Source organism: Sus scrofa, chromosome 4 (genome assembly GCF_054392235.1).
Source record: "Sus scrofa isolate SSC_HxYL_T2T_F1_AM1 chromosome 4, Sscrofa_HxYL_maternal_Yorkshire_Landrace_v2.0, whole genome shotgun sequence".
Taxonomy (NCBI): Eukaryota; Metazoa; Chordata; class Mammalia; order Artiodactyla; family Suidae; genus Sus; species Sus scrofa.
The window spans coordinates 109970208-109982774 of record NC_139386.1 but is presented as its reverse complement, the minus strand read 5'-3'; the positions used below and the strand labels follow the sequence as shown (position 1 = coordinate 109982774).

Sequence of the window (12567 nt, the reverse complement as noted above, 5' to 3'; positions counted from 1 at the left end):
GCAATACAATCTCTTCTGTGTTGTACGAAAGGAGAGAAAGTTTGCACTCCCCTTGACAAGGATGGAAGAAGCCCTTGGGCCTATCAAGACAATGCAGTTAAGGCATTGCCACCTACTGTGTAGCATCTAACCATTGTGGGGTTTTTTTTGTGGATTTTGTTTTGTTTTGTTTTGTTTTTTACATTTAGAATGGATAAGCAATGAAGTCCTGCTGTGTCACACAAGGAACTATATCCAATCACTTCGGGATAGAACATGATAGAATGTATATATATGCGTATGACTGGGTCACTTTGCTGTACAGCAGAAATTGACAGGAGTTCCTGTTGCTGGCTCAGTGCTAATGAACCCAACTAGTATCCATAAGGACATGGGTTCCATCCCTGGCCCCGCTCAGTGGGTAAGGATCTGGCGTTGCCTTGAGCTGCAGTGTAGGTCACAGATGAGGCTTGGATCTGGCATTGCTGTGGCTGTGGCTTGGATCTGGCATTGCTATGGCTGACAGCTACAGCTCCAATTTGACCCCTAGCCTGGGACCTTCCATGTGTCATGGGTGCAGCCCTTAAAAAAAAGAGAGAGAGAAATTGAACATTGTAAATCAACTATAAATAAAAACAAAACAACTACAACAAAAAAAGACATAACATTGTAAATCAACTATAATAAAAAAAAAAAAAACAGAAAAAGAAACCCTTTTCCATCTCTGTAGAGAGTTGTAAGACACACAGGAGCTCTAACATTTAGGGATCCCTAGGGTCTCTGGAAAATTCTGTATTGCCCTCCTGAGTCCCCATCACTTGGATCTGTAAGTGATCTTCCCACATGAGTTGGAGTGATGTGTTCAGAGCCCCCGAGGGCTGAGTGGACACCAGACTCCTGTGGCCCTTCTGGGGAGGGCCACAGATGTGCAGAGAGCTGCCCATCCCCACTGCCCCGTCCCCCAGCATCTTGTGCAGCAAAGGCTACTGCCTGGCTGAAGTCCATCCCGATCAGCAAATCTGCATGGTGTAGTTCTGTGGGGACTGCTGCTCTTGATCTAATTAATAGTTTATTTGTTTGCATAATTCTCAGGAAGGACTATTAGCGCATCAAACAGATGTTAAAAGTATCCTTGGTAATAATAGAGTAAATACAAACCTAGTTTATCACTTTGTCACTTTCAGCAAACACCACTCAGAGGTACTAACCTGTCCCAGCGAGGCACCCTCTTTAAGTCAACAGTCAGCCAAGTGGGAAAAGTGAACGCAGGCCAGTCTTGATCTGGTTCATGGTGAAAAGCCAAAATAATTTCTATAATGATATTTTTTTAATTCCCTGAAATCTGAAAAATGCTGGAGGCATGTGTATGACTTTTCCTTTCTCCCTCGTTCCCCTTAAAAGCTTTTGTAGAGAACCTGCTGGGCTGATAGTGCTATCTTTGCATCTCAAGGGAGCTCTTTGCAAAAATGTTTTTAGAACACTAATTTTTATAACACCCCAAGGAAACAAGGAGAGGTGGGTCATTTCCATAAAATTAAGGACTTCTGTATAGCCCATTACTGTCCTACATCTCAAAGAAAACAGAGGGAGAACAAGAAATCTTGAAATTTTAGGTGCCAGCTGAGGTTTGATTCAAAAAGAAAATGCCTCTGAAGGAGGAAAGCAGAGACTAGAGAGCATGACCAAGCCCTTCGTTGGCTCAAGGAATGCCAAGATGCAGGTGAAACCAGTAACCCCTTTATGTATGCATTGGGGGTGGGATTGGGTATATTTCTTTCTGTGTGACAAAAATACTCAGTAAAATCTCCCCAAATTTTCCATAGAAACTTTGGCCATTAAGACGCATGGATGGAATTCCTGTTGTGGCTCAGTGGTTAACGAATCCGATTAGGAACCATGAGGTTGCAGGTTTGATCCCTGGCCTCGCTCAGTGGATTAAGGATCCGGTGTTGCCGTGAGCTGTGGTGTAGGTCGCAGACAAAGCACGGATCCTGCGTTGCTGTGGCTCTGGCGTAGGCTGGTGGCTACAGCTCCGATTGGACCCCTAGCCTGGGAACCTCCATATGCCGCAGGAGTGGCCCTAGAAAAGGCAAAAAGACTAAAAAAAAAAAAAAAAAAAAAAGACGTATGGACAATTTTCAAAAACCGAAATTTAACTCCTTAGCTTAAAGTATTTGTGTATCCATTCTTGTTTTTTTAATTAGTTAAATTATTTTTATTTGAGTACCGTTGATTTTTAATGTTTCGTTCGTTTCAGGTATATAGCAATGTGATTCTGTTACATGCACACATATTTTTCAGATTCCTTTCCCTTATAGGTTATTACAAAATATTGAATACGGTTCCCTGTATTAACCTTAGGTCCTTGTTGGTTGTCTCTTTTATATACAGCAGTGTGTAAATGTTAAGCCCAAACTCCCAATTTCTCCCCCCTCCTCTTCCCCTTTGGTAACTGTAAGTTTGTTTTCTACATCCTTGTTTTTTAACACAGAAGGTTCTCAACATAATTTTAACCTTATAAACAGTCATCGCCTGTCACATGTGAACCTGGTCTTATTACCTGGAAGCAGGAGGAAGAAGTTCAGAAATCAACATAATCACTGGGGCAACTAGAGTGACTTCCAAAGTGGAAGGGGTGACATTGCCCTTTGGCCCCCCCAGCATCTGTTCCTATTTCCTCCTGCCTGTCAGAACTCAGGTTAGAACTCTGGCACTTTCCTTTCCCCAGGGGGCCTCAGGGGAAGCGAATCCAAATTGGCCTCTTCACCTCCGCTTACTCCTGGGACGGGCCTAATCTCAAACCCTTGCCAGGGGATGGTTCAGAAATGATCAGACGATCAGGCCAACAAGGCAAAAGGAGAAGCTTTCTGAAAGCCTCTGGGGAAAATATCCTTTCTTCAGAGGCTGCCATGGGAAGTCTCTCTGGGCATCACTCTTCCTGGGTAGGAAGCAAACCACTATAGCTGTCTTGGTTCCAGGCTGAGGATGGGAGTGAGAAAAGGAGAGAGCTAAGAGAATCGCAGGGAAATCGAGCCAGAGCCGTTAGACCCATCAACCTCAAAGCCTCAAGTACCTCTGGACTTGGGGGACCTGCGCTTATTTCATAAGCTGGCCTGAGGTTTCTGCTGCGTGTAAGTAAATCTTAACTCATGCAAGTTGTTATGAGGACTATTGGGAAGTTTTTAGTTTTTAACAAAGGCAAAGCACTTGCCTGTGTAAAGAATGTATGATTGACCAACAGAGAAGAGAAACTGCTTTGTAATACAACAGGAAGCCTTGCTCTACAGTGAAAATGATTCTGACATAATTTAGCCCAGAACCTAAAGCTTCATCATCATTCAGGACAGTTTGAACATGACCAGGTAAAATGATTCACAATCTTAGAAACAGATATCTACATGGCCATACTCAACTTTAGCACAGGACACTTTTTTTTTTAATGGCTGCACCAGCCGCACATGGACGTTCCCAGGCCAGGGACTGAATCCAAGCTGCAGCTGCAGCCTATGCCACAGCTGTGGCAATGCTGGATCCTTAACCGCCTGTGCCAGCCTGGGGTTGGGGGGGGGGGTCCAATCTGTGCTGACACCCACATCTGTAACCTGCTGCACCAGCAGGAACTCTGCACAGGATTCATTGAAGAGGATGACACGGACATCCTACTGTGCCGTGTAAAATGGTCCTCAAACTACCCCGGGCAAGAGACGGAGGCTGCTCTAGAGGCTCCAACAGTAATAATACAGTTCCCAATGGATGGAGCATGGGCTGGAGGAGGGTCAATCAAATGTATGGAAGCCAAGGCCCATTTTGTGCATAAATAAAAATGAAGAGCCTTCAGGAATTGGAAAAAATGTTCCTTTCCCATCTGAAATGCCTCCCCCAAATTCCTGATGTTTGAAATGATGTTAACGCAGAAATAAAGATAGTTCCTTAACAACAAGAGATAAAAGACCTCAGGTGCAAATTTCCCAGAGAGCACCAGTATGGCACTAAAAACACGGCACTCTGAAGTGAATATTCGTTTGCTTTCTGTCCCACTGGCTCTAGAATATAAGCTTTGTGAGGCCAGGCATATTTTTGTCTTGGTCATTGCTGTGTTGTTTGTAACTAAAATGGTGCCTAATCCCTAAAACATATAAAGTAAACATTTATGAATAAGTGCATGAGTGAGTGAATGACTTAGCTGATCCTTACCAAAAGCACACTTTTATAGCAGAGAAGAAATTTTTAGAGAACACTGTGTAGCTGAAAGAGATAAAGGAAAAGTGAACTATGTGGAAGCAAAGGGGGCGAAAAAAAATGAACAAAAGAAAGATGATCTTTTCTTCTCCACATTTAGTGGAGGACAGCTCCTGATTGGCTTCTCACACTAGACCCCCTAGACCCATGCTGAGGAATTGGAAAACCTGGCGTCCTTAGGCTTGAGACTCATGGACAGTATTCAAACCAAGCAGCAGAACCACACTGCACCTGCAGTCTCCACAGGCCTGTCCTTTTTCTCCAGTATCTATGCCCCCAGGTCCCCTCGCCAAAGTCCACAGGTGGATTGATCATGAAGCTGATGAAGGTTAAGCTTTGGTGCCCCCTATATGCGAGGAGGAATCCTAGCAGTGCCTTCACTTGTCCTGAGTTTCTGCAAAATTTGAAGAAGTCAGATATTTTAGTCATAATAGGCCAAACTGCTGTCTCTTTTTCTTCTGACTTGCCCTCTTCTCAGGTGGCATCAGAGTGGCTGCAGGCATGTGAGGGAGAGGGCGGCAGCTGAAGCAAGTGCAGTTGGAAATGTACTAGTCTGTGTTTAATGGGATGTGTTGGTGTGATTCCCAGTTAACTTGTATGTATCATTATTTCTAGCCATCCTGTTGTGCGAGTGGCTTTCAGGAACATTCCCACAGCCCACCGTGGAAACTCACCTGGTGTCATCACATAAAGTGGCAGATCTAAATGTTGTGTCATAAGATGAATGTGTTCTGTGACTTTAGGGGAGGAAAAGAGAAGTTTGAAATGGAGCCAGAAGATAGTCTGTAGAAAATTCTTTCCAATCAATTTTTAAGAAAGGATTCATTGACGTCTACTCAAAGTGAAGTTCTTTACTACTTTGGGAATACATATGAAGATGCAATATATACTTTTATGGTTCTGTACCACACAATGAAATTATTTTTCATGTATTTGCATATGAAGTCAACAGAAATTATTCTGACATCTAAAGGGAACTGGAATGAAAAGATCATTCCAAAAGGAGTAAATCATTAGAAGGAAGAGATCAATTGCAAATAGAAATAATAAATAGGCTCTTGGATTATGTAATGATCCAGTTGATGAAGAGTGAGCTATATGAACATATTTGAAAAAAAAATACACTTCTTTATGATTTGTCAGGAATGTGCATATTGACAAAGATGATGTAGTGTATAATACACTGTGGATATTTACCACAAAATAGTTAACAGTCTGCACCATCAATTCAAAACCTTCAAGATGAGGCACTAAAAAACAACAACAAAAAAACTGGAAATGCTCTGAAATCTTAGAAATGACCAAAACTTTGGGTGAAGTTTCCAAAATGTAACTATGATCCTAAACATCTATGGGATGATAACCAACGATGAGCTGAGAAGCAAGACACAAACTTTTCTCCATTGTTAATAAACAAATTTGATCAATCGGGCTAGAGGAATGCATGGTTTATCTTTACACGCTCTAGAGAGAAAATATTACAAGATCTTTGTGATAGAATGAGGTAGTCCAGGAATATGGAGCTTTCCAAAAATGAAGGAAGAATCTACAGGGGTGTCAGTTAAGTAAGAAAAGTATTGTGGAAGTTCCCTTGAGGTGCCTCAGGTTAAGGATCTGGCATTGCTGCAGCTGCGGTGCAGTCCACGACTGCAGCGTGTTGTATGTTTGATCTGTGGCTAAGTTCCACGTGCTGCAGGATGGCCAAAAAAAAAAAAAAAAAAAAAAAAATTCTGTTTTTTTTTTTTTAAATGTTGTGATACTTAAGGCATTTAAATATTTTTAAAATGTATAATTTATGGTGCTTTACCATTCTAAATACATACTCATTTTTGAACTTAATTTTGTATTAGTAATCATTTTGTTATTAAAGACGTATTAAATCATAGAAGCTTCAGATCCCAAAAAGCAATATATTGAGAGAAAGAGAGATCCTGGCTCCCCCTATGCTTCTATTCATTTCAGCTCTGGATTGGTTAAACTATTACTCAGATTTTAAAATGCACAATATCACTGTAAATCAGCTATGTTGGAAAAAATAATCATTATAAAAAATAAAATGCACAATATCATACACACATAAAAGAAAAATTTATAAAGTAGGTGAAATGAACTGAAATGAATTTTTTCCATATTATCCATCTTTCCTTAGTAGCACAGCCATCCTGACACTTCTTCGAATTTTGGAGGTAGGATGATATATGTGTGTTGGGGATGCAAGGAAATTAATAGGTTCTGGAAGTCAGAAACCCCGTTAGGGTTTACAAAGTGAAGGGGGAAAAAGAGGATCACAGCCCTAGGCAATGGCATCTAGAGAACAGAGGAAAGAAAATTTACTTTGGCCTTGGAGTGTCTTGGGTTTAAATCCCAGTCCTGCTGCTTAAATAGTTGTGTGACTGTGAGCCTTGATTTCTACATTTGTGAAAATAGGCAGAATACGAAGTGCCTTAGAGTGTTTGTGAAAATTAAATGCTACGACTGAAATTAAATGAAGCTATAAGGATTAAACGAATAGGGCTATTTTAAAGAGTAAATGTGCTCAGTAATAGGTGTTCTGTAAATGTTAGCTTCCCTCTGAAATACATGGAGCAGGATGTCAACTTATGCAAAGAATGTAAATTTGTTCTGGTCATAAATGTCAATGCATTCTCTGACAATGCCAGTGAGTTTGTACAGACTATATGGATTGTATTTCACCTTTTTGCCTTATCCTGAAGCTAATACCAAATAGGGCAATGACACGTCTGGGCAATTTTTGAAAGAAGAAATAAGAATGTCTGGTAACATAGAATTGTTTAATGTGTCTGGTCATCAAACATGATATAAACACTTAGATACCATTTCATCTCTCAGAATGGCAAAGATAAAGAAGGGTGAGAATGCCTGCCCGCCATTGGTCAGGGTGTGAGGGGGAGGGGCACTCTTGTAACTTTGGATGGTGGGAATTCAAATTGGAACAGCTATTTGGAGGCCCATTTAAAAGTAAACCTCCCCCCCAAAAAAAATCCCTTAGAAATGTTTACCCTGCATTTAGATAGACACCTCTCTACAGCCTGGTTTCAAACCACTTCCAGTTTGCATCCAAAAAATGTCTTCTTATGACCTCCAAAAAACATGCAAGAGAATGTTCAGAGCAACTTTATGAATATAGTTTAAAGGTCCATTAGCAGTAAAATAAACCAATGAAATGGTTCAAAGGATAGAATACTGCCCAGCAATATAAAGAATGAGTTACTGCAATACAGTATAGCATATTGAATCTCACAGACATTATGTTGAGGGAAAGTAGCCCCAGATAAAAAATTACACACCTTATCATCCCGTTGATATGAAGTTCAAGAACATGGGGTAGGTATTGACTAGGAGGGGGTAGAAGGAGTGTTTGGGGGGCTACGACTATTTCATACACAGATGTGGTTAGTGGTAACACAGTTGTTACAAATATGTCATATGTCAACTAAAAATTTTTATGTCATATATGTCAACTAAAAAATTTTAAGAAATCATACCGTTTGACTTAGTAATCATGTTTCCATCCTAAAGAACAAAACTCAGAAGAGGTTTACATACAAGAACCGTCACCACAGGGTTTTTTATCGTAGCAAAAATCCAGAAATAAATCAGTTCAATAATAAGGAAGTAGGTAAATCATGATACCTTCAAACAATACAATGCTGTATAGTCTTTAAATAGAATAGTTAAAAACATGGAAAAGTGTTCATAATATCGAGAAAAGGCAAGTTAACCAAAGGGTTATTACTATATTTGGTAGAAATATGTGTGTGTAGATAGGTGGATAGATAAACATACTATATTTAACCAAATACAGTATGTAGATTTTATGTAAACATTCTAGGCGTGCTCTGCAAACTCAGTTTCTCTAGCATTGTTGTCTGGATTAAATTAACTGTACAAAATGATCTTTACACAGTGGTTAGCAGTATCTGACACATAAGCATTTTATAAATATTAAGCATTTTCTAAATACTGGCCATTGCATGACTCTGGGATGCTGGCTAAGACTCCTGTTATCAGAACCATCTGAACTGCTCCTCTTTTCACTTTGCATATCCTCTGACCTGACTGTCACTTGTTCCTCTGAGGGATAACTAGAATGCTGGAGATGGGGTGGCAAGCTTATCGAATATTGATGCATCCAGCCATCTGAAAGGCCACCGCACCACACCATCTGATCAGAGACATTCCTTCTGAAGCCAGGTCTCAGGGTTCTTTTGCAGACGCGTCCACTTCCAACTGATATGAGAGCCACCAGAATAGCCTTGTGAGGGCCCCTCAGAGCACCTTGGGGCCTAGGTTCCAGAGTACTCTGAGACTCCCAAACCCAAGGACAAGGTTAGAAAGAGCTGGTTTGCCTTCTTTGTGGTTTTCCTCCTCCCACTCCCTCCAGGGGTATATTGGTTTTAGTTTCATTTTTGCATGACGACTCCCCTTTCCCCAGTTGCTGCTTTCCTCGTTTTCAGTTTCTATTTCCACTCTTCTCTGAAATGTTCGCTTCCAGAGCCGCTCCTGTGCTTGCTTCTCCCGACACCAATCCGCCCCAGTGTCTCCTTGCTCCCCTCCTTCCATCCCTTTCTCTCTCTTCCTTTGCGTCTCTCTTGAGACAGGTCTAGTGGCCTGGTTGCCATCTGCTGCTTTGCTTTTTTTTTTTTATGAGGTTGAGATCAGATGGCATCTAATCGATCGTCATGGTCTCCATGGTTACCAGGGTGACAGAGCACTTGGGAGAGACACATTCTCCAGCCTGGGGCTGTCAGACCATTCCTGAGAGGGAGAGAGAAAATAAAACCTCTTCCATCATATTTACACATTTACATCTTTCTCAAATGCAGCAGAACACAGACCCTGTTTATGTTTTACATAGCTACCTCATGGCTTGAGGCCAGGGAAGGCAGACTTTTTTTTTCCATCAAAAAAAAAAAAAAAATGTACAAGGACAAAAGTAAAGATGCTTTTTTGAAACTCAGTATATGCCCACCCCCACCCCGGACACACCGACTACCATCTTTTTTGCTTTCCCCTTTTAGTGTTTGGGCATTAATTTAGAGATTCTAATGAGATGTTATCTTTCCAATAAATCACAGAGCAGCTCTAAAACTGACAAGTGACAACTATTTGTTTCAGGAAAAGAAAGCGCCACTCATAAAATTACCCACACTTTAACCTTTGATTAGGATCCGCAGTAACATTAGTTGTGGCTTGTTCCTTGGCCAAGAATTATCAGTAATACAGGAAGCCATTCTTCCCACGAAGAGCAGTCACACATGATAAAATGTAAGCAAAATAACCCTTCTTAATGCAAAAAGGTGCCGGGGCATGACGGGTCTATAATGCGTTAATGCACAGGAGCTGGCCAATCTGGGCCTCATTATAATAGAATACGACGGCGTTGACGGCCCAGGTCTGGTTGAAAGAGACATGAGAAAGGGCTTGGTAAGAAGGATGTATAACTAATGGAACAAAAGCTAGATTTTTTGAGAAACTCAGAAGACAACAACCAATCTTCATCTCTTTAAATAATGTTAAAACTGCAAGTGGAAGAGTGTCTTTGATTTATTCACACACCTTTAAAGCTAGACACAGATGACTTGGGGCTATAGGCTGGTTTACTTCCTCTCCTGGTAATATTTTATGCTTCATAACACTTATTAGAAATTCTGCTCTTTTTTTATCTTTGTCAGAGAAAACTAAACTTAAAATTATGACACAGGTCCAAGGCCTGTAAGTAATTATTTTTCATTTAAAGGAAAAACATCCCTGTGACTGATGGGCAGTGCCTTCTCTCCTCTTTCCTTTGTCTCCCATGTGCTTTCAGACCGCCTCCATCTCCTCGGTACAGTATCTTAGTCAGATTCAGATATATTCATCTGCAGTGCCTGTGGCTGTTAAGCAAATATCACACTGATATTTGAAATAGAAATGATGCCATCAATTGGAGGAGAGACTTTAATATAAAGGGAAAATAATTTCTCATGAACATGACCCCTCTTATTTCCTTCGCACCTCTGTGTCTTTGCTAAAGCCTGCCTCTCTTGCCTCTCTGTGGTTCTTCCCACCCTCCCCCTCTTTCCCTGGGATCTCTGTAGGATGGCCAGGGGACATGGTTTTGTTCTAAGTTCCATCTCCTCAGAAGAGCTCTCCCCCGATTCCCCATGACACAGAGACCTGAACTCCTCACGTCCTTATTATGGTCTACACTTAGGACTTAGCCTGCACTGCCTTATATGTGAGACGTCAAGGCCTCTCCAAGGAGATAAAACTCAAAAAGCCTCTGGCCGAGATAAGAATTACCAGACCCTTATCGCCTTCCCTGTCTCATTGTAATGGCTACAAAATTCTCAAGCCCCCTCCCCCTTGAGCAACCTGGCCAACTCCTTCCTGCCCCCTACTGGGAAAAGTATGTGGCCCACTCCTCGCTCTGTCCCTATGGGGGCCTTAGACACCTCCAACCAAACAGCACGTGTATCATAAGACCCCTCTTTCCCTAACCAATCAGTAAGTCAGCAGGTGTATCCTAAGACCTCTCCTCTCTCCCTGGGTTATAAAAACAGATATGACCATGTGCTGGGCATCAGCTCTCCCTGATCATCGGGAAGTCATCCTGCTGCCTATCTCTTATCTCAATAAACTTATCTCCCCCGCCCCTGCTCTGAGTCTGGAAATTCTTTTTCCAACCCACACACAGACCACAACATTATATTCTTGCTGATATATTTGTTATGTCTTTCTCTGTCTATCATTTCTGTCATAAGTTCCAGTGGGGAGAGCCTATTTCCCCTGCTTCTGGGCTCTTCCATTTTTACCTAAGGTTTGGCGAAGATGATTGCAGCCTGTTGTGTCTACCATAGCTGGCTTTCCTTTTTAAGGCCTTGGATCTAAGCATCTCTTGATGTGCTGTGATTTTTGTATCAGCCAGGAACCCATCCCTGCGTTTTGCCTCCCATACTCTGGTGCACAAGCCTGCTGTTCAGAGAAGGTGGCTTCCACCTTGGGATGAAATGAGTCGTTTGCTTCCATCAGAACAACTGCCACAGCGTGGTGTCAACTCACTCCTGCCTTTGGTAAATTGAGTTTGTCAGCGCTCAGCCACACAGCTGAGTGAAATGTTGTGTGATGCGGGGCTGTCTCCTGGGAGAAAGAAACTGGCATAAACCACATCCTAATGGGATCCAGAAACAAAGAAGCGTGAATGAAGTGTTAATTGCATTCATAAAGACATTAACAAAGGAATTAAAATGGCAGCAGCTTCCGTCCTGACTCAAGATTTACAGGAAAACATGTGATCCCAAAGAATGTTTTAACAATAATCATCAAAGTTTATTGCTTGCCCACTGCAGAGATGACTCTCAATAAATATTAACTTTTCAAAGAACAAACATTTTTTGTTCATTATCTTGAGTACATTAACTAGCAGACAGTTTAATCCATCCCACCTCCAGCTCTGTTCTCGCTCCTTGCTGCCTTTATATGATTTAAGTTTCCAAAGAATCAAGAGGCATTTTCAATGCTGCTTCATTAACCATAAGGATGTCTGTTAACAGTTTGAGCCTAATCAATCCTACAGTTCTTATTAGAGCAAAATGCTCATTATCTGGGAGATTTTTTTTTTTTTTCTTTTTGAAGTAAAATTATAAGACTGGAGATTTTTACAGTCCTTGAATATTCCTGATATCATCAGCCATGTAGGCAACCTGGGGCACTCTCCCCCTGCCCTTTGGCAGGATCCCCAGCTGCTGACAGCAGGGCTAAACTGGCAACAGGGCAGAGGGCTGCTTTTGACTAAAGATGGGTCCCACTGATGAATATCGCACCCGCTTAATGAAGTCAAGGCCACGGACTCACGGCCTTTTATGGTTCATCTCCTCTCATTCAGCTTCACCCTCAGAGACCACACCACTAATCCTAGCCAGTCATATTCTATGTATGCAACTGGTGACTCAGGGACCAGATAAAAGTACATGAATCTCATCTAGAAAACAGTGGCCAGAAATCTCTGTATACAGCAGGCTCAGAGCTAAAAAATATGTTCACAGAGCATCTCCTGTAGTATAAGCAGCAACTCCAGGAGATACATAGAGCAGATAATTCCACACATAAGAAAAACAAAAAAAAAAAAACAAAAAAAAAAACTGCAGGAAATTAAGGAAAGTTCTGGGATTAGAATTCAGGTATTTTTGATCATCAGACTGCTCTTTCACCACAGGAGGCTAACCCTCTTGGGATCTCATTTGATTCTCATCTGAATCCTGTAAAATAAGGCAGGCTGTATAAACAAGTAAGTCGATTTGCCAGGAGCCAGTGGAGCAGGTGCTCTTAAGCCCCTGCCTTGAATTT

The 12567-nt window shown here is 41.5% G+C and overlaps 1 protein-coding gene, 1 long non-coding RNA gene and 2 other non-coding genes across 12 annotated transcripts in view; 3 read left to right on the top strand and 1 right to left on the bottom strand.

The window, feature by feature from the left end:
- The window catches only part of SLC22A15 (solute carrier family 22 member 15), a 255205-nt gene that overhangs the window by 113207 nt on the left and 129431 nt on the right, over positions 1-12567 (top strand). The window lies entirely within an intron of this gene.
- On the top strand, positions 18-146 carry LOC146404182 (U6atac minor spliceosomal RNA). Its single transcript, XR_014845035.1, has one exon. It is a non-coding gene; the product is annotated as a U6atac minor spliceosomal RNA (small nuclear RNA).
- LOC100153759 (uncharacterized) lies at positions 2471-6057 on the top strand. The gene is made up of 2 exons (XR_002343487.2): positions 2471-2677; positions 4834-6057. It is a non-coding gene; the product is annotated as an uncharacterized LOC100153759 (transcript).
- Positions 6992-12567, bottom strand: part of LOC102165975 (uncharacterized) — a 43357-nt gene continuing 37781 nt past the window's right edge. For 2 of the 3 annotated variants that reach the window (XR_303164.4, XR_001308433.3), the window contains one exon: positions 6992-8997. This is a non-coding gene — a long non-coding RNA (uncharacterized LOC102165975). Of the gene's footprint in view, positions 8998-9389; positions 9637-12567 lie in introns of all 3 variants that reach the window. The other variant, XR_014844434.1, reaches the window with a different exon arrangement.